Below are 20,884 nucleotides of genomic sequence, written 5' to 3' on the forward strand. Positions count from 1 at the left end.
GCTACCTGGTTTCACACCATTAGTCATATCCCTCAGCAAATCAATTTAAAAAACAGTTTATTTGGGAGCCAACTTAATTACGCTCACAGATGTATATTCCAGAGACTTTAAAGCGGAGTGGAATGATGCAAGTGGAGTTTAAATAACATTCACGTTCCACACAATTTGATCAAACTCAACTCTTCCATTGACACAAAAAGACAGAGCAGTCTGGATCCCATTTTGCCAATCTTATCTTTGCCCCAGAGCCCATTGCACAGCTATTCCCTTTCTGAATGACAAATGTAAAACCTATCCCAAAGCAGAGTAGAAATCTAAATGAATTCTAATGTGCACTATTAAGCACCTCGAACATATGAACGTTTACTTTTGATTTGCTAACCAGGGCTAGAAGTGAGATCCTAAGACGTAAAGCACACCCTGCACCTTTCCAATAACAAGAAACAGTAATACATGAACATGCTTTGTGGCCATAGTGACAAAGACCAGAAACTTGCTGCTGGCCAGTAGGAAGTTGAAAATCTTTGGAACTAGGAATACAGAGGACCTAATCAGAGCAAGGAAATGGCAGCATATGAATACCAACTAGTGGAAGATCATATGCCATTTAAGTAGAACATACCTGCAAACCAAATGTTTAACCCAAACACCTAGCCATAGTAGAAAGTCAAGTTCGCACTATATAAAACTCCGTAAACAAAAACAAAAAGAAGAAAAAGTAGAGCATCCGGAGAAATGTCGAAGGATGCAACCACTGATAGCAGTCTGTCGGTAGTATGGAAGTGCTGCTTTAAATCATCCCAGTTGCACCTCAAACAGACCATTTACATAAGTGCGGGGGCTATATCAAACAACCCTTCACCACTTTAGATGCCTGGCTTACCACTCCAGCCAGTTCCTATTTGGTCTGAAGCCTTTGTTTTCTGAAACCACTTACTCGAACACTATTATGTATGAAGCATGAAGCTATCTGAAGTCCGAAGCATTTTGCTATTAAACCACTCCTTTCAACGCCTAGTTGCTTCAGAAGACTAAGGTCCAATAATGCCTGGCCTGAGGTTTTTTCTGATCGAAATTACAAGTGATGCAGAATTTATCACACCCAGTAAAAACCAGATGCAATAAAGTCAGTTTCCCATGCATACATTTCACCAGGTCAAAACTGTTGAAATTTATCGGAGAAGAAAGTCCCATTAATTGTTGGGATTTGTGGATTTTGATGCAAAAAGTGCCAAAATCAACAATATTCCCAAATAAAATCCTATGCCCATGGGTTTGGAATTTAATATGTATGACAGATAGCCTATCCCATAGGGATTATTTGTGGAAACTCTGGGATAGATGATATCTGGCATACAGTAATGGAAATAAAGTCTGTTTCCCATAGATACATTACACCAGGTCAAATCTGCGGAAATTTATCGGAGAAGAAAGTCTCATTAATTATTGGGATATGTGGATTTTAGTACAAAAAGTACCAAAATTAGCAATATTCTCAAGTAAAATTCTATGCCCAGGGGTTTGGAATTTAATGTGTATGACAGACAGAACACATCCCATAGGGATTATTAGTGGAAATTCCGGGATAGGTGCTATCTGGAATATCCATTAAATTCCAAACCTCTGGGCATGGGATTTTACTTGATGCAATAAATATTTCAACACTCTCCGGGGCACAGAGTATTAGGCCTAAGCTTCTACAGCCTGACTTGTAACTCCTACCAGCTTCCACAGTCCTGTGCCTAGTCTCCAGTGCCCCTCGTCTATCAGAGTTTACGTCAAATACATGCTACTCTATTCTTTTAGCGAGCTGCACTAGCCAGGTCTTCCCCTCTGCTTATGACAGCCCTAAACATTAATATTCACCTCCTTTAATTATTGATGAATCAACTAATAATAATGCTCTCCACTGCCTGTCATTACTCACAGTCTTAAGTCCAGTGATTAATTTGATCCGGTGTTCTGCACCAGCACTTAATCATCAACACTGGGGCTTGTAACAGTCATTCACATGGTGGCACTGTCAGTCTAATTTAAAGATGGGCACACAAACGTTTTAGGAATATGGCTGGGGATTTTTTTACAGCATTCCTGTATCCCAATAAATAAGAACTAAGCCCACTTTCTTCCCCCATCACCAACACAGATCTGAGATGCTCAGATAGAACCATTTTAGCCTACTGGATTTGAATAGCATTGTATCAGAAGAGTATATTCCGACTTGCAACACTGAATACTTCAAAAGCATTTGGGTATGTTTTTTCACATTTGTTCCCACACTTTATCTCCCTCCCCATTAGTTCTGCCGTTGTGTCTGATATCACCCACTCCCATGTAGTCTTACTTCAAGCTTCATTCAGCAAGGAGTCTAATCTCAAAATTAGATATTTCCTGGAGTCATAAATTCCCAAGTATTTTTCAAAGGGATGCGGTTTCTTCGACATGGGGGGACGTTATCCAGTGTCTAATTCACGTGTTGTGAAGCCTATCTAGTTCTGTATCTTAAAAACTTCTTACATTCTGGGAATGATTTTCTATGGCCTTAATCAAACGTATCTTGCAAAGTTAGGCAATCACTGTCTTCATCTCTCGAACAGTTCCTCCTCTATAGCGAAAGAGAATTGTGAACGGTGGTGAATTGAGGTCAACAAGGCAAGGAACGTAAGGAGTCCTGATCTAGCTGCTACCATATCCCACGCCTCCAGTGGTGTCCTGTCAAGACCTTTTTTCTAATTCTGTAAAATCTTTCCACCCAAATAAATGCCACTACCAGCTAATCTGATGGGTTGATCTCTATGGGTGTGACAAAAGCCGAAAAGCCCCAGGAGACATTTAGTGGGCAGGAGAAAATGTTAATTGCCAATATACTGATATGTCCTAACCACAAAATGTAAAGCCCCCCACATGCCCATTCTGCAGTAATCTGGGCCTTTAGAGTGGGAAGTTTGGTCTTCGTTCAATTTCTTACTGATTTTATGCGAATGATCCTCAAATATCTGATTGAGGGCTTGGCCCATTTCATCAGGCAAGCTCTCACTCTCTTGAGAGCGAGACATTTAGATTCTCTGATTTTCCCTTTTTATTTGGACGCCTGAGATGATATTAAATCTTTCTTGGGATTTCATGGGCGCCTGCATTGAATTCTTAGGTTTTGTCAAGGAGATATGCACATCGTCCGCTAACAGGTTCACTTAATGTTCTGCAACTCAGAATGACAATCCCCTTATTTCGTTGCTCAAACTTATCTGTGCCACCAATGACTTGATTAGGAGAAGAGATCTGGCTTCAGTGGGTATCACTGCTTCGTTCCTCTTCGCTGACAAATCCTATCTAAACAGATCCCAGTCACTCTAATTCATACTTTGGGGGCCATATAGTTTGGAAAGATCCAGCCACTTATCTTCAGACCCAGTTCCGTTTTCAGATTCCTTATTTGTGCTACAGTCCTCAAGGAAGGATTTTTGGCCTCAGCTCTACTGGTTTTCCTTCCTTCATCTGGATTTTGTATAAAAAATGTTCTGATTTTTTTCATTTTATAATTTTTTGTTTTTGGGGACTTACTGTGTCCATGATTCTAGAAATGATGGTATATCATCATTTACAGCGACATGAGCTATGTTAATAAGATTTCTAATGCACAGTTGGGTCTCATGGTTGTACAATATGTAAGGTAAGGTTAGAATTTAGCTTTATTAAGTGAAGGTTGAAATTCCAGTGATTCTGCTCTCCTGTGACATATCTGTTTTCTTCTGATCTCTGTTCTGAGTCCTATAAGTTAGTCTGTGTTCTTCTAATCTCTCTAGAATGTCACGTTGAATTATTTATTTTATTTATTTATTTAAAAGTTTTATAGAGCGCGAACCAGACCCGTGAGGGTATCAGACCATAGCATCGTCCCGTTCGAAATAGAAGATGCCCCCCCGCGAACTAAACTGAAAGGATCCTTACCTCTTAAGCGCAGGGTCTGGAAGAAATTCTCCCCTGAACTATTCGAACGCTCCTTACTTAAACATCCCCTGTCCCCATGCAATACACTACAGGAAACATGGAACAATTATGAGAACTGGATGTCTAAGGCCCTGGATGAGGTAGCACCCTGGGTGATTAAACCTCCTACCAGGCAATCCAAAACAGCTCCGTGGTTCTCTGAAAAACTTAGATTGGCTAAAGCCAAATGCAAAACGTTGGAGCAGAGGTGGAGGCAGAACTATGCCCCTGAACTCAAAGAAGGCTATAAGATAGAGATAAAAAAATATCAGAAATTAGTAAGATTAGAAAAGGGCATCTATTTTAAAAATAGAATTGAGTCCGCAGACAACCCCACCAAAGAACTCTTTCGTATCTACAGAGAACTCACGACTCCATCCAGGCACGAAGCTCAAGATACTTACTCCACTGAGCTATGCGATCTTGTAGCCGATTTTTTTGTGGATAAGGTGGACAAAATTCATGACACCTTTACAGCTGGTAACAATCTGTCAACCAGCTCTGGGGTCACAGAAGCTGTCCCCACACAAAAATCCCGGCTTACATGCTTTACAACGCCAGAAAGAAATGAACTATTGGGAATTGTTAAGAGCATACAATCCGGATCTCCATCTGACGCGTGCCCAGTGGCGCGGTGCAAAGGAATTATGGAGAGCATGTTAATTGACCATATTAGCCACATGGTCACCTTGTCTTTCCAGGAATGTCATGTACTGGAAGCGTGGAAGACTGCTCAGGTTATTCCCTTAAAGAAAAAACCCAACATTCCCATTTCACAACTGCAGAATCTCCGCCCCATCTCCCTTCTTCCCTTCTGTGCGAAGATTGTGGAAAAAATTGCCAATAGACAGCTTATGAAACATCTAGAAGAAGAAGCCCTTCTCCACTCATCACAATCTGGATTCAGAGCTGGCTACTCGACGGAGTCGGCCGTTCTGTACTCCACAGAGCATATTAGGCAGATAGCGGATGAAGGCGAGACAGCAGCATTAGTTCTATTAGATCTGTGTGCAGCGTTTGACACCGTGCTGCACTCTATGCTGCTGTCTCGCCTGATGGAGATGGGGGTGACGGGGTCAGCGCTGGCCTGGCTGAAATCCTTTCTAGCCGATAGAAGCTTTCAGCTGCACTGTCCACCTTTCAGATCTTCCCCACGTAAGGTAAGCCACGGGGTTCCCCAGGGCTCAAGTTTGAGCCCTACCTTGTTCAATATCTATATGGAACCCCTGGCTCGCGTGGTGGAGGTATTTGGGGTGGACATTGTTAGCTATGCTGACGAAACTCAGCTGGTGTTTAAGCTCACACCCAACTGTAGTGAAGACGCCACTAACTTCTCGAACTGTATGTCAGCAGTGGCAGTATGGATGAATGACAACTGCCTGCGCCTTAACGGCGAAAAGACGGAGTTGTTGGTGGTCGGGAAAGCGACATCTACATGGTCAAGGCTATGGTGGCCTAGTGAACTCGGGGACCCCCCCATTCCGAGGGAGTCGGTACGAAATCTCGGCGTCATGCTGGACACCGACCTCTCGTATAAGACCCATGTCAATAAAGTCACGGGGAGATGTTTTGGTCTACTTAGGGTCCTCCGTAAGGTCTTAGATCTCCTCCCTGCCGCAGCTAGAAAAACTATTGTCCACGCCCTAGTGACTCCGCACCTCGACTATGGCAACGCCATGCTGATAGGGCTAAGTCAAAAAGCATCGCACCAACTGCAGTGCGTGCAGAATGCTGCCGCACGTCTAGTGCTTGGCCTCCCGCGCAGAGCATCAGGGAAGTCCGCCCTGGCCAAGCTCCACTGGCTTCCTGTCAGGGAGCGAATTAAATTTAAAGCCCTCTGCTACGCGCATCGCATAGCCCAGGACAAAGGTCCGGACTACCTTAAGAACCTCCTGACCATACATCGCCCTACTCGGAACTTAAGATCCTCTGGCGTGATGCTGTTCAAAACACCCCGTATTCTCAGGGCCAGAATGGGCAGGCGCTCATTTAGGTACTTAGCCTCCAAATATTGGAATGCTCTACCGCTGCACCTTAGGATGGAGCCATCTGAAATAGGATTCCGGAGGAAATTAAAAACACTCAGTTTTCCCATTTCATAACCCCCTTGCCTGATAACATCGGTCCTCTGAAGAATTTATCAGTGATTAGCGCGGGGACACACTGTTCTTGGTGTAGCCAGGCGCTCTATAAATGATTTATTATTATTATTATTAGAGGGCTTTACAGCTTTAAGGGTGGTATACGAAGCGTTAGGAAGGGAGGGAACAATTGGGTAAGATGGGGGACATTATACAAGAAAAAGCATGCAGTCTAAGGTCCTAGCTACAAGAGGGGTAAAAAGTTAAAAATAGGTAGACACTTATAAAAGAAGGCACGCAGTCTCAACTCTTGGGTGGGATGCCCAGGAGTGCAGTAATAGGTATCCTCCGTAGAGCTGTGGATGATGTCAAGGTGGAGGGTCGAAACAGGTCGCTACGGAGATTGAGATGTAATCATAAGACAAGGTATTTGCCCTTTAAGAAGGTTTTGGTCTCCTTTTTTAAATTTGCCATGGACGAAAGTCTTCTGATGGCGGGTGGGAGGAGTTCCAGCTTCTTGGAGCAGCCCCAGAGAAGGCCCGATTGTAGGTTTTTTTCTTCCAGAAGCGGGCTGGTTGCAGCAATAGGTCTTTGGCAGATCTGGAGTTTTTGGCTCCTCCTGATATCACAAGTTTGTGGGCGAGAATAGCAGGGGAATTGGAGTAGAGAGCTTTGTGAGTAATGCAGGCCAGTTTAAATTGGATTCTAGCCTCTAGGGGAAGCTAGTTCAAAGTTTTGAGGTGGGGAGAAATGTGGTTGAATTTCTTTGAGCCAGTTAGGAGTCCGGCAGCGATGTTGAGGCAGGCTTTAAGTGGGGCCAGGGAGTTCTTGGATATCCCTGCGAGAGTGGAGCATCCATATTCTAGTCTGAAATGTCTAGAGCCTGGTTTGCCGTTTTGTAGTCTGAAACCTCAAGGAAGGGTTTTTGGTTTCTTAGGTAGCTCAGGTGGAATCTGGCCGTCTTGGCCATTGAGTTTATATGGCCGCGCATGTTCAGGCTGCCATCAAGGGTTATTCCAAGGGATTCTGCAGAGTCAACAATGGTGGGAGGGAAGTTTAGTGATGTGATGTGATGCTCTTGATCCATTCCTGGATGTCAGGATTGGTTTTGAGTGGGGAGATTAGGAGAAATTACGTTTTATTTGCATTGACTTTAAGCTGGTTGGCGGTGAGCCAATGTACTGTCAGCTTCAGTGCCTCATTCAAGGAGCGAATGCCCATAGGGGAGGAGATTTTGATATAGATCTGTGTACATAAGGTAGGAGATATTGGCGGCACGTAGTACCTCGGTGAGTGGTTCAAGGTAAAGATTGAAGAGGGTAGGGGAGAGGGTGGATCCTTGGGGGACTCCAACCGTGACCGGAGAGGGGGCGGAAACATTACCGTTGATGAGAAATGAAATTAAATGCCAGTATTTGTAAAGCGCACAGCTACCTCCGAAGTGGTGTCCCGGCGCTGGGGGCCCTCGGGACGATTAAGCAAGCTATTGCCCAGAGTCACATGGTGCTGGGCTAACCTGCCACTGGCACCAGGGATCGAACCGTGAACCCTGTAGTCTGGAGTCAGGCACCCCGGCCGCTGCACCACACCTCTTCTACAAGGGCTCTCTGAGATCGATTTTGGAGGAAGGATCATCTAACCCATTCATGAAAGGTGCCATCTATCCTCATCCTGAGTTTGAGTCGTTTAAAGAGCATTTCTTGGTTACCCGTATCAAAGGCAGAAGATAGGTCTAGGAGGATTAGGAGTCAGGTTTTGCCTTGATCGAGGGCTTGGAGGGCGTCATCCACGATGTGGAGGAGGGTGGTTTCCATGCTGTGTCCAGGTCTAAAACCGGATTGGAAGTCATCGAGCAGGTGGAAGTTATTCATGTGTAGGCTCAGCTGCTGTTGCACACATTTTTCTTGAACTTTGGCAAGGAGTGGGATGTTGGATATGAGTCTATAATTCTCAGCGGAAGCAGTGTCCAAGGTAGTTTTTCTTAGGATAGGGACACCTTGGCCAGCCTTGAGTGAATCCGGAATTGAGCCCTGTTGGAGGGAGGCATTGATTATTGAGGTCAAGGAGGGAATGATAGCCTGCGTGGCGGCTGCTAGGCAGTTAAAGGGGAGAGGATCATTGAAGTGGTTGTTCGGGTTTAAGGAAGCGAGAATTTTTGAGAAAGAGTTTTCGTCATAGAATTTAAATTTGTACCAGTGTGCTAGATTTTTGGATGAGGGAAGACAGCGCATGGAGAGGAGGTGGAGCTGGCAGATTTTGATTTTGCCGGTGAATTTGCCGGTGAGTTGTGGATTTAAGTTCATTTTCTAGGGCAGAGATTTTGTCACAGAAAAAGGAAGAACATTCCTCGCTTGATAGTAGGGGTTTGGGTGTTTCCTTGGAGGCTTTCGCTAGTTTGTTGGATTGATGTTTGACCAAGTCAAACAGCTTACGAGGTCGGTTTATGGCATTCTCGAGTTCAGTTCCGAAGAATTCTTTTTTTGAGTTGGATATTTTCTTATTATAAGCATTTCTGGCCTGGCGGAGAAGTTTTAGATGGGCTGCTGATGGGTGTTGTTTCCAGTTTCGTTCAGTCTGTCGAAGGGATCTCCTCTCCTTGTTGAGGAATCTGCTGTCCTTGATCTGGTTCTTTTTAATTTAAGTGGTGTCAGGTCATCGAGAATGTCGGATATGGTTGATGAATAGTGATCCGCAAGGTTGTCGACCGAGGTGCACTGAGGGGTGGAGCGGGGGAGGTCGGTCTCACAACGCGCAGCCAGTTTCCCATGATCAAGGTTCTTGGTGTCTCTAACCCATCGTTTGGGAATCACGAGTTAAGGTGTCCATGCTGGGCAGGAGGAAGGTGATGGCGTGGTGGTCTGACCAATCACAAGGGTCAATAGAGATAATTTTGACTGCTGATTCGTTAGCAATGATCCAGTCTAGGGTGGCGCCCTTCGAGTGAGTAGGGAGAGAACAGGCTCAGGTAAGGGCTTGGTCAGCCAAGAAGTATCTGATGGCATTGACCTGAGGGTCCTTGGGATTGTTCCAGTTGAAGTCGCCAAGGAAAATGTCATTAAAGTGTCAGGGGTAGGCACAGAGATGGGAACACTAGCTAGGTTGCTATTGACCACCCCTCTGGCACGGAACGTGGCAGATCTGTTGGGGTTGGTTGCCACCGAGCGGATAGGGTGTTCTTCCCTCAGGATTGAGGGGCTTGGGGTTGTCAAGGCGGACTCGTAGCTAATGAGAAGGTCAGTCACTTCTTCTTCTGTGAGGTCTGACGGCTTAAGTGTGCCTGGGGTGGGTTTATAGGTATGGAGGAGAGCAATGATTTCCTCCTTCAAGAGGTGACATGGTTGCTTTTGGGGGCGCAAGTGCCTCAGGGATAGTGGAAGTGGGTGAAGGAGTGGCTTGGCAAGGGGGATGAGGGTCGCGTTCTGCGAGAGCCGGAGATTTGAGAAGGAAAGTCTGGTGATGTCAAGGAGGTGCTTTAGGTCCAGGATGGACTTATGGATTCTTAGGGTTAATTCAGTGGCTCTACGGTGGAGACTATCAATATCTCTAAGAGAGGTAGGTTCAGGCAGGCAGGGGCGCCAGTTGTAAGGGAGCGATTCTGATAGGGTGTGCTGGTGAACTGGGGGTGAGACGTGGTGGGCCAAGGGCCGGTTTCAGGTGAGCTGTTCGGCCGGAGTGTGGGGGGCTAGGTCAATCGTCCCTAAGAGAGAGACCTTGCGGGCAGGGGGCCGAAAAGGTGGGAGCGATTCTGTCGGACTGGGTTGGCCGATTAGTGGTGGGGTTAAATAGGCCAGAGTTCTGGGCCCTATTAGACATTTCCAAGGCAGTGCTGTGGGCCCTAGTAGGCATTTCAATAGCCCGGAGTGCGGGAGGATTAAGCAGGCAGGAGGTAAGGGGCTTGGGGGCGCTTCTGTTAGCCGGTGCAGGATGTGTGATAGCGGGTCTAGGTTGGTTCGAGATGTGAGCCCTAGGGGGAGTTTCAGAAGCCGACGTAGCAGGGAACGCTTGTGGGTCTAAGTTCAGTGGTATGGGCGCGCAGTGGTTGGCATGCATTGGTGACAGGGTAACTGGGCCGGGTCGCCCAATGAATTGATACCTGGCATGTGTGGTTAGTGAGAGGTTAGGTACACTTGGCGGATTTGGTAATAAGTGGAGTGGTGGGAGCGTGGATTGAGCCAGCACCCTCCCGCCAGCTCAGCGAACCCCAGCCAGGCCGCCGACAACCTCACGAAGTGGATCAGCAACTGCGCGGACGAACTCGCCCCACTGAGGACCCCGCCCAACAGACCCGGCAGCAAGAAGGCCCCATGGTTCACCGACGAACTCATGAGTTCCAAGAAGAACTGCCGAGCCCTCGAGAAAGACTGGAGAAGGGAACCAACTCCGCACAACATGACCACCCTCAAGCTTGCCACCCGGAAGCACCACCAACTGATCCGCACCACCAAGAAAACTGCATTCAAGGACCGACTGGACAACAACGCACACAACTGCAAGGAACTCTTCAACATCGTGAAAGAGCTCTCCAACCCCAAAGCCGGAAACAACGACATCACCCCTTCGCAAGACCTCTGCAATTCCCTCGCCTCCTACTTCCACAACAAGATCGCGGACATACACAACAGCTTCAGCACTCAACCGACGCACGCCACGACCGAACCACCGCCCCTCACCACCACCCTCCGCGCCTGGACGCCGATCAGCACCGAAGACACCGTCCGCATGATGAACTCCATCCACTCCGGATCTCCAACCGACCCCTGCCCTCACCACGTCTTCAACAAGGCCGACGCTGTCATCGCACCCCACCTGCGGGACATCATCAACACCTCATTCGACACCGCCACCTTCCCGGAGAGCTGGAAGCACGCCGAACTCAGCGCCCTACTCAAGAAACCTACAGCGGACCCCACCGAACTCAAGAATTACCGCCCCATCTCGCTCCTCCCGTTTCCAGCCAAAGTCATCGAGAAGATCGTCAACAACTTGTGGAGTAGTGTGGCTCACTGGTTAGAGGCGGCAGGCCCGAGAGCAGAAGTCAGCCTGGGACCAGGGTTCAATTCCCGACGCGGCAGGGTCGTGGACCTTGGTCAGCGGACTTGATAATTCTCGCTTTGGTGCTTACTCTAATCAGGGGTTCCACTCGGCAACTCTGGGCATTAGCTTGCCTAATCTCCACAACGGCCCCACCAATTCCGGGGATGCCTGGCTCCACCTTGGGGACTCCCAGCAAGGGACCATCCCACAGGGAAAGCCAGGACGGGTTCCCCAGAGTTATACAGCGCCGGGACGCCCCGTTGCTGGGGCAGCTGTGCGCTTTACAAGTATACTACACACACACACACATAACAAACAGCTGGCCACCTTCCTCGAGACGAATGGATCCCTCGACCCCTCACAGTCTGGCTTCCGAGCCAACCACAGCACCGAGACCGCCCTCATCGCTGCCACCGATGACATCCGAGCCCTGATGGACAACGGAGAAACAGCGGCCCTCATCCTCCTAGACCTCTCCGCAGCTTTCGACACTGTCTGCCACCGCACCCTAGTGCAACGCCTCAGCAACGTCGGAATCCACGAGAAGGCACTGGAATGGATCATCTCCTTCCTCGACGGAAGAACACAGAGAGTCCGCCTACCACCGTACAAGTCAGAGGCCACCAGAGTCATCTGCGGCGTCCCTCAAGGATCCTCGCTGAGCCCCACCCTCTTCAACATCTACATGAGCCCCCTCGCGGGTACAGGCGCTGCAGGACAATGGGAGTGCGGGCCATTAACACCGCATCGTTGGCATAAAATAGTGCTGGAATAGGCCTTTGTCCCACCTGAGTTAGATCTACACATTTACTTGCCAAGTGTATCTCCTATGCTGTTTATATAGAGGTCAAATGGGAAGGGGGCCATTACGCATCCCCGACGCACCCCTCTTCCTATGCTGAATGTCTCAGTACAGGTATCATTAAGACCGTAGCGTACTGTGCCTCTGCCTTGGGCGTACAAATCTCTTAAGAAATTCATAATTTTAACATCCACACCCATATTGGTCATTATTTCCCATAACTTATTGTGAGCTACCAAATCAAAAGCTGAAGATAAATCAATGAAAACTAAAAAAAAAAAAAAAAAAGATTACCACCTTTCATATGTACATACTTGACAATTAACAAGTCTAGGCTTACAGCCTGCTCTACAATACCCAACCCAGCCCTGAACCCGTACTGTAGGTCTGAGAGGATGTTGTTTGATTCCGCCCACAGTGGACAAGTCGAAAGAACAATTTATGAAACTGTAACAAGTGATCCATTGCATCAAAATGGTGCAGATAAATGGAGGACGCTATGGTCACTCCTCCTTTCTCAACAAAGCACATTGTCCCAGCCCCTGAATAAAGCAGAACCATCTAGGTCTCTGGGGTGAAACACTTGATGGAAAGGAACCCAACACTAGTGTGATGACAATTCTATAAAGTAGTTACTTATCTCCATTAGACTGTTGACAATAACAATGTTTGTTAAGGAAGTGGTCTACATTTAAATATAAAGTAAAGCACTCATATTTTCAGGATGCAGTTTGGTAGCACAGTCTGAAGTGTTGTTTGAAGCTAATCTACAGGACTTTTGACTGGTTAGGGGTGCACAAACTGAATCTATTGTAATTTGCTGCAGGTGAAAATATATACGTGCAAAGATTCTGTGGGGGGACTGGGTGGAAGAGAGGAGTTGGAACTGACTTAAGGGATTGCAATACGGTTGGCCTGCAATGAACCCATGTCTAATTGTGTTGGTTTTGGAGATGAAGGCTCCATTGCTGATCTACCAAATCAAGAGATGGCAAGAGATTATTAACTACAACCTTGGGATTTGGCATTCGCCCTTCACATCTTACTTAAAATTTGTGTTTGACAACTCAAGTTGAAGTCCCAGAACTGTTTTCAAGGGATTTCAGGTCTCCTCAACTGGTCTCTCTTTCCCTCTATTTTTTCAATCAAGTACTTTTAAGAAGCTACAAATATCACATGACTGAGCTTACAATTTCCAGCTGGAAGTCTAAAGAGTTCACCATTATTCCCATAATCTGATCCCTATTATATGGCATGCCACTGATCAACAAAAGGAGTGACTATTGGTGTTATAAGTGGGGTATGGAATGGCCCGTGGATATCTGTTGAACACTAAATTATAGAAGTAGATACATACTGACAAATGATTGACCTTCATAACTGGAAGCCATTCCATGAAGTAAACGACCTTAGATATTTTGACTATTAAATCACATGCATGGCCTTGAAAGTGTGGGGGTCAATTAATAATTGTAGGTAAAAGATGTCCTCAAAAGCCAGTGAACAGACACGTGCCCTCCATTTCATTAGCACCATGTGCCCAAAGACTGAAGTCCCACCCAATGGAAGGTCTGTCCACAAAGAGCCAACAAATAGAGATTATTGGAGTCTTTACTTGCCAGTTCTTAGGTTAAAAGCAAAGATGTGGACTGGTTAAGGGAAATGGGTACAGAAACCAACCTAAAGTTCACAATCACTAGTACAAAGTGGCGAACAATATATGTATGGTAATAAAATCCCCATAGAATGGGCACGAATACAATTCCTACAAATGATTGCAATGCAGACTCATTTTGGGGTACCCCACAGGGAGGTGAATAGAAATTCGACCATGAGCAACACTCATTGTCCTGAGTGTGGCATAGTTTAACTAAAGTAACCAAAGGATAACTATACTTCATAGAAGGGGCCAGCACATGGAAAATGAACTGGCGAGTCAAAAGCAAACCTTCAATGCAGTTGGTAATACCCACAAGGGCAGAGCTCATGATGCTTTATTTACGTTTACTACTTTGCTCATCAAGTCTGCTGTCTTCTGAGCTAAAAAGGAGAGAGCCACCATTTAAAATAGAACCTGGAGTACAACATTATTTGGAAAAGAACCTCACATATCACTTCACTCAGTGTCAATTAATCAAAAAAGCAACAAAAACTGTTTCTCACCTTAATTAACGTGTGCTGGACATTGAAAAGTCAGTACAGACTCACACTCTGCGACCATTCGAATCCCCTTGCGACAGTACAGACCTCAAGGCAGGCCTTCTTACAGGTCAGTGGCAATCTTGAGCAAAAGTTCCTTCTGCAAAAAAACAGAAACAAAAAATGAAAAAAGTAGAAAACCAAAGACTGCAAACCACCTTATCTTGAAATACAGGTGCACTTGGATAGGTCTGAGTAAAGCAGCTGCTGCTGCTGTTCGACCATGTCAAACGTGCTTCTCTTATTTGTTCAGCAAGCTGAACACTGCTGCAGTGTGTGACAGCAGGAGTTAAGAATTATATTGAGGGAAAAATCGTTCTCACTCACTTTTTTCCACATGTGTTCTGTATGTTTAGCAGCCGCTTATTAAATTCATAGAAGTAAAAGGAAAAGAACAAAAATCGCAGCTCAGAATTCAGTCCAGCAGTGTAGAGCCCAGCCGACTGTATTTCCACACTGCACTATTGGATCCTGAGGAGCTAATCGTTAAAGTTACCCAGGTAATTATTAACTCAAGAGGTGCAATCCCAAATGTGCTTTTCTGCAACCTACTAGTTAAATAATCAAGAGCATACAGGTATGAGAATCAGGTTGAGTCATGGTGGACAGGAAACACCCAGGAACGTGAATCCAACACATGGAGCTACATAAGAAGCGAAAGCTCAAAAACCAATCTAGGCTTCCCCACGAATCTTTTTAATCTGTTTTGAACTTGAAGATGACAAAAATTACCTCTGTGGCTGACTGTCCCACCCATTGCCAAAAGGAAGTAGCAATCAGTTTGTTTATTGAACTATTTGTAAATAGTTCTGATGGCTGCTTCAGAGCCATTTATCTGAAGAGGTTGCTGAAGTTGCTCAGGTTAAGGTATAAGATAAGGTTCATCACCACCTAAACATTATGTTTCTACAATCAATGATTTTCTTTATTTGGATAAACAAGAATGTCAGAATTCAACAAGCCTTTATCCCTACTTTGACTTTACGGCTAATATACCTTCATTTTAAGGGGTGAATAACTTTGGAGTAGTTGGCATCAGAGCACGAGCACAATAAAGTACAAAGTAAACATCATACAAGTATGAAATAAAGTAAAACTGAGAGGAAAGAAGATATGGAAGTAAGGAAAACCACACAAAGTAAGTAAAGAAAAAAATACAAGTATATAAAAGATACCAAAGACCAAATAGAGCTTTCCACATACCATATAGTTAGGCTACCTAAATAATGTGTGTGGTGTGAACCACGGGGTGCTCCAGTCTAACAGAGAAAGAATGCTCTCAAAGGGCAACAGCTGTGTAGTGATGAGTAGGCCAGCGAGTGATTTTGGAGCATTCTTTTACAAAGAAAACATTTGAACAACTTGAAAAACAAATGCTTTTTCTGGTAAAAGCACCCCACACTGCACTTTAATAGTGGCTGCAGACCTTTCTTTAGACACGGCTCGTCTAAAGAAAGGGGCGTGGCCTCTATTAATGTGAAAGCGCAGCATGGGGCGCTTGTAAACAACAAGCATTTGCAAAGCAATAGGTCTTGAATTTTTGAAACTTTGACCTATTGGTATTGTAAATGAAAATGCCTTTTATTGCAGGTTTTTTAAGCACATAATAAAATGCAGTCATTTACAATGACAACATCTCAAAATCTCGCAGTTGCGAGACCTATTGCATTGCAAATGCTCGTTTTAGTGTATGCCCGCTGCTGGCTCTGAGGCCCTTTAGAAAGTACCATCAAATGTATTGCCACCAGCAATTGTGTAGCTATTTCTAAATGTGTGCATAGTATTTAATAGCGTGGTTAATCAAGCAGTATTCCCTTACAAAAGAAAAAGCACTTCCTGTAAAGCAATTTATTTAGTGTTGTTTGTTGCGTTCCTGAGTCATTAGTCTGTATTGCACAGCACCTACCCCGAGAATGCAGGGCCGGACTGGCAACAGACACGGGGGCCCTGGCAACCTGCTCAGCCAGCCCCCCCTGTGGTGAGGGGGGGTGCAGCCGAGCAGTTTGTGAGGGCCGGTTTCGGCTGATTTTGTTACTGGGGGCCGATATTGCCGACTCCCGGTAACAAAACCGGCCCCCTCCCTAGTGGCCTACCGGGGAAACACCTGGTGCCCGCTATGGCCAGTCCAGCCCTGCGAGTATGCCTTGGACTGATCTGTCTCGCTACCCAGAAATTCAAGTGCTAAAAAGAGGTGCTTGGTTCCCAGTTTGGGTGACCGTTGTTTGGAGGCCCCAAGACACCTGCAGCAAAATATCCTAGTCATTCAAATTGTAATCTGTCTCCCCGGTCCCCACTGACCCACATTTTCACAATATTGAACTCAACAGATTTGTCTAGGATTTTGAATAGAAATAATTAAAACATGGATGGCCCGATTAGGAATGGCTCTTTATATTCTGACTCGGGCATAATGCCCCGATTTACACACAGGTAGGAATTAAGAGTTAAAAGGTATTTAATGTATCTGATAATTATCAAATGGTTTAAATATGTCAATATTAGTTAAATTTGGACAGTTTAAAATTGCCGAAATTTAACTGGGGAAATGTGTACAATATTTACTGTACCATGTGCAATTTGATGCAATAAACACCAAAATCTGCTTGTTATTTGCCAAGAATTTGTAAAAGGTGTTACTTATCACACCCGATAAAGAACACACCCTGTGGTATCATTCTTTATCAGGTGCGTTAAATAACACCTAAACTAGTAATCGGGGCCTAAGATTGTGTTGCATAGAAATCAATACTTGTTTTAATCGGAACTAAAATCATAAAACAAGGTCTTACATGCTCAGCTGTTTTAGAGTCGATAAGGCACGCATGGCAAAGAATAGAAAGACGCTATGAATAGTACTTGAAACAAGTGATTTTATCACACAAACAATTGCGATAGTAATGCATGCCTTCTAAACATGAGGCACAGATTGTTTTCCTATTTTGCATTGCTTCGTTTATAATTGTTTAAGGAGACTAAGGACCGAGGAATAAGAGGATACTCAGGTCCTTATCTAGATCAAATACATGGCAGTGTCCAATTGGAAGTTAACACATTGATACAAGTGAGGGTTTGGCTTGCTGCTGTCCTCTTGCCTAGGACCCCAACCATCATGCCGGCTTCCCTGTCCTGTGCTCCACTGCTTGCCCGTAACATCTCGAATGCCTGAATGAGGTGAGTTCAGAAGCTGTGATGTCCTCATGATCGCTGTTGCTTTAGCTCGGCGCTAGGCCCTGCCCACTATTTCTGCTGCCAATCACACCAGACTCAGCAGCGCCAATAACAACAAAGCAGACCTAGGCAGGGTGGGATCAAGGTGGCAATTACTGCATGTCTGCTGCTCTTTCCATGTCCACTTCCCAGTGACCTGTCACAGAAAATCAAGCTTTTACCTTTAATTTTGCCTTCCCCAGTTTTTAAAGTTGGCCGGATTTCTTAAACGTCCATCAAATCGACCTGCCTAAGAGACTAGTATCCATACACGCATCCACCCATTCAATGAATTCATCTATTCATTCATCCACCTATCCACACACCGCATCCATTCATCATTCTCTGATAAACACGACATAACATGTGTATTTGTGAAGACAGCTGCTTTAGAGTATTTTGGTGAAAACCCTGAAAGAACCACAGGGGATTCTTTAAACAAGCTGATTTTTTTTCCATGAGTTGGTAATAAAAACCTGTAACCATTCAACAAAAAGGCTAGACTTATTGACTTTGTCAATACTTGGCATGTAAGGAATTTATGACTGATGTTTGTACTTCATGGAAGAGGTGTGGCGCAGAGGCCAGGGCGTCTGACTCCGGAGCACGGGGCCTCACGGTCCGATCCCCGACACTGGCGGCAGGTCAGCTCAGCACCATGTGACTCTGGGCAATAGCTCGCTTGATCTTACCAACGGCCCATAGCGCCTTGACGCCCTCGGGCAATTGTTCGTTCTTTACAAATACTGGATTTACATTTTATTACACAGTAAAATGTAGCACAGCTAAGTGATGCGGTTTTGTAGAGCGCAGTGATTGTAAATCCCAACTTGCAGTGCTTCAGTTGTTAGGCATAGACTTCACTCTGCGAATGTGGGTTCGCTCGACAGAGTCCCAATGACAAGAGTTAAGCAAACTTTCTTTGCTCCTGTAGTGTGGTTGACGTGTTTTATAGGGTGAGGATTATTCCAAAGTAGGTCATCCTTTGGGTGGTGTGGGAACATAGGCATATATATTTATATATATAAACTATTACAAAGAATACATTTGTGCCGTTCATAATCAACATCATATTATCTAAGAGCAACTATAAAATTTCAACACTTCATCATAAAATTAGCACAACGCGCTATCAAATTATCTTCGTCTGCAACGTGCACCCCCAAAGCACACTTGAATAATCCCCACACATGAGGCTTTAAGTGGGCCGGATCTCCCCAGGTCTGAACACCAGCAGTTTTTTTAAGGGGCCTCGAAACGATGCTCTATCGGGCTCTGTTTTGTGCTGTGGCACAGGAGCTCCGGGTTTTTTTCGAGCGTTGTAGGGGAAGGGAAATCCTTTAAAGAGACTAATTTTCTCTCTGGATTTCCCTTCTCTTTTCGGAACTATGGAGCAGCAACATTGTCGTGGTGTCACCTGGCCTTTATCTGGAAGCTTTTTCAATATTATATACAAGCCACAGTTGCTGTTTATATGTCGTATGTGTAGTGTTTTGGGTTGTGGCCCTGATTGGCCACCCTGGTAACTGCTGGCCTTTGCGCGCGTGGGCCGGAGCGCGCAGGAGCAGCGAACAGACTGCAGGCACACACGCTGTCGTAGTCGGAAGTGACGTCCCCGAGCGGGCGTCCTCCTTTTATTCAACCCCGCAGGCCACGCCTGGCCTACGGATGTGTGGATGCGTGTGTGCGACCACTAGACCACTGGGGATATTACATCCCTATCCAACTATATATTTTTTTCTTTTCCTGCAAAGCAAACAACAACAGTCCCGGATCACAACATTAGAAGATAAAGCCTGGGTACTTGCGTGTCCCTTGGTGATGGCTTCAGGGTCTCAGCAAACAGGCATAGTCTCTCAGTCTGTAGCTTGGTGGCGGATTGGGCCTCAAGTTGTACCGATGCGAGCTGGCCCTTCCGCTCTCAGCGTCTCGGCAAGGGCTACTGGCCGTGACTGATGGCGTCAGAGGAGCCGACACGTTCTCCGGTTCCTCTGGCTGTCTTTCCATCAGTGCGTCGTCTTCCTGGGCAGTCGTCACACTCGATTCATGGCTCCCTCCTTCTAGCTCTGAGCATTGGCTGTCTCCCGACGATATGGCCTTAAACCAGGAGGCATTTCTTGACACTTCTTCCTCTCCCTTCTGTGCCGTGATCATGGTGCCTCTCGTGGACGTGACCGTCCAGGTGCCTGGTTCATAACAAGTTTGAAATTTCCCTCCAGGGCATCGGTTCCGTAGGATCACCCGGGTCCCCGGGGGTCATTCTTCTAGGGGTGGCTTTCCTGTGACGACTAGCTCGCTGGTTCCCTTGTCGCCTCCGTTCCTGGGCCTTATCCGTGTCGGCTGGGGGCGGTGTCCACCCTGGGGAATTGGGGAGAAGGTCTCTTCGTGGCCCCTGAAACATGAGGGTCCAAGGACTTCTCTGGGTTGTGCAATGAGGGGTGCCCCTATACTCACGCAGGAACTCATGTAGCCTCTGCTCCGGATCGGCCTGTTCCACTAAGGCTATACAGAATACTTTCTTCAGGGTCCGCATAAATCTTTCAACGTCCCCGTTGGCCTGGGGCCATTGGGGTGTGATGCGGCGGTGTTGAATTCCCCTTTGTCGGAGAAACGTGGCAAATTCAGCCCCTTGAAACAGGGGTCCATTGTCACTTCGTACTTCCAGCGGATATCCAAACATAGAGAACATCTTCTCTAGTGCCGGCCCCACATGCGTGAAGGCAGTGGAAGCTACTTGGTCCACTAGTGGATACTTCGAGTAGGAGTCGATTAATACCAGTGTGTGTCCCTCTCCAGGAAAACTTCCAAAATCTATGCTCACCTTGGTCCAGGGAGATGTGCAGGCTTCTTCAGTGATCACAGGCAGGGGTTTGTCAGGGTCGCTCGTCAGCTGACAGGCCATGCATCTCTGCACATGCTCCTCCACCATGCTCTCTAGCTCCGGGAACCATACCTTCTCCCTCATTCGCGCCTTCATCTTTGTGGTGCCTTGGTGTCCACCATGGGCAAGTTGCACAGCCCTGTCTTTCAGGCTCTGGGGAATGACCAAACGAGACCCTCTTAGCAATACTCCATCTTCAGTAGCGCTTAAGTCATGTCTGACTCTCCACATCTTCGTGAGGGACTCTCTGTCTTCTACCGACCAGGAATTGGAGGGGCGGAGGTACTCAGCCCACGAACCTTCTTGAACCGCCTTCAGAGACCTAAGGTAGACAGTGTCGGTGACGGCCGCTTCTTTAACATCTTCTAGCATCATGCTTTGGGGGCAGTATGTGAGTGCCACCCACTGGGCATATTCTTCACACTCGCCGTCCACCGACTCTGGCTCGGGTAGCGATGGATGACGGGAAAGAAAATCCACAGGGTTTTGGCTCCCGGTCGGTACACGACTTCCATCTCATATGGTTGGAGTTGGATTACCCATCGTTCTATTCGGGGTGGCGGATGTGGAGCAGTTCCCTTGAAGAGGGACACTAGGGGTTGGTGGTTGGGGACCATGACGAATGGATGTCCTCGCAAGTATAGATGGAAGTGGCCACAGGCCCACTTGATGGCTAGGGCCTCTTTCAATCTG

General features: G+C 46.3%; 1 protein-coding gene across 7 annotated transcripts in view; it reads right to left on the reverse strand.

The window, feature by feature from the left end:
* Positions 1-20,884, reverse strand: part of PPARA (peroxisome proliferator activated receptor alpha) — a 303,089-nt gene that overhangs the window by 144,403 nt on the left and 137,802 nt on the right. For 6 of the 7 annotated variants that reach the window (XM_078673812.1, XM_078673819.1, XM_078673818.1 and 3 more), the window contains exon 2: positions 14,068-14,203. The gene's annotated coding sequence lies outside the window, so the exon portion shown is untranslated. Of the gene's footprint in view, positions 1-14,067; positions 14,204-14,430; positions 14,577-20,884 lie in introns of those variants that run through there. The other variant, XM_078673817.1, reaches the window with a different exon arrangement.

The sequence above is a fragment of the Lissotriton helveticus genome, chromosome 1_1 (genome assembly GCF_964261635.1).
Source record: "Lissotriton helveticus chromosome 1_1, aLisHel1.1, whole genome shotgun sequence".
NCBI lineage: Eukaryota > Metazoa > Chordata > Amphibia > Caudata > Salamandridae > Lissotriton > Lissotriton helveticus.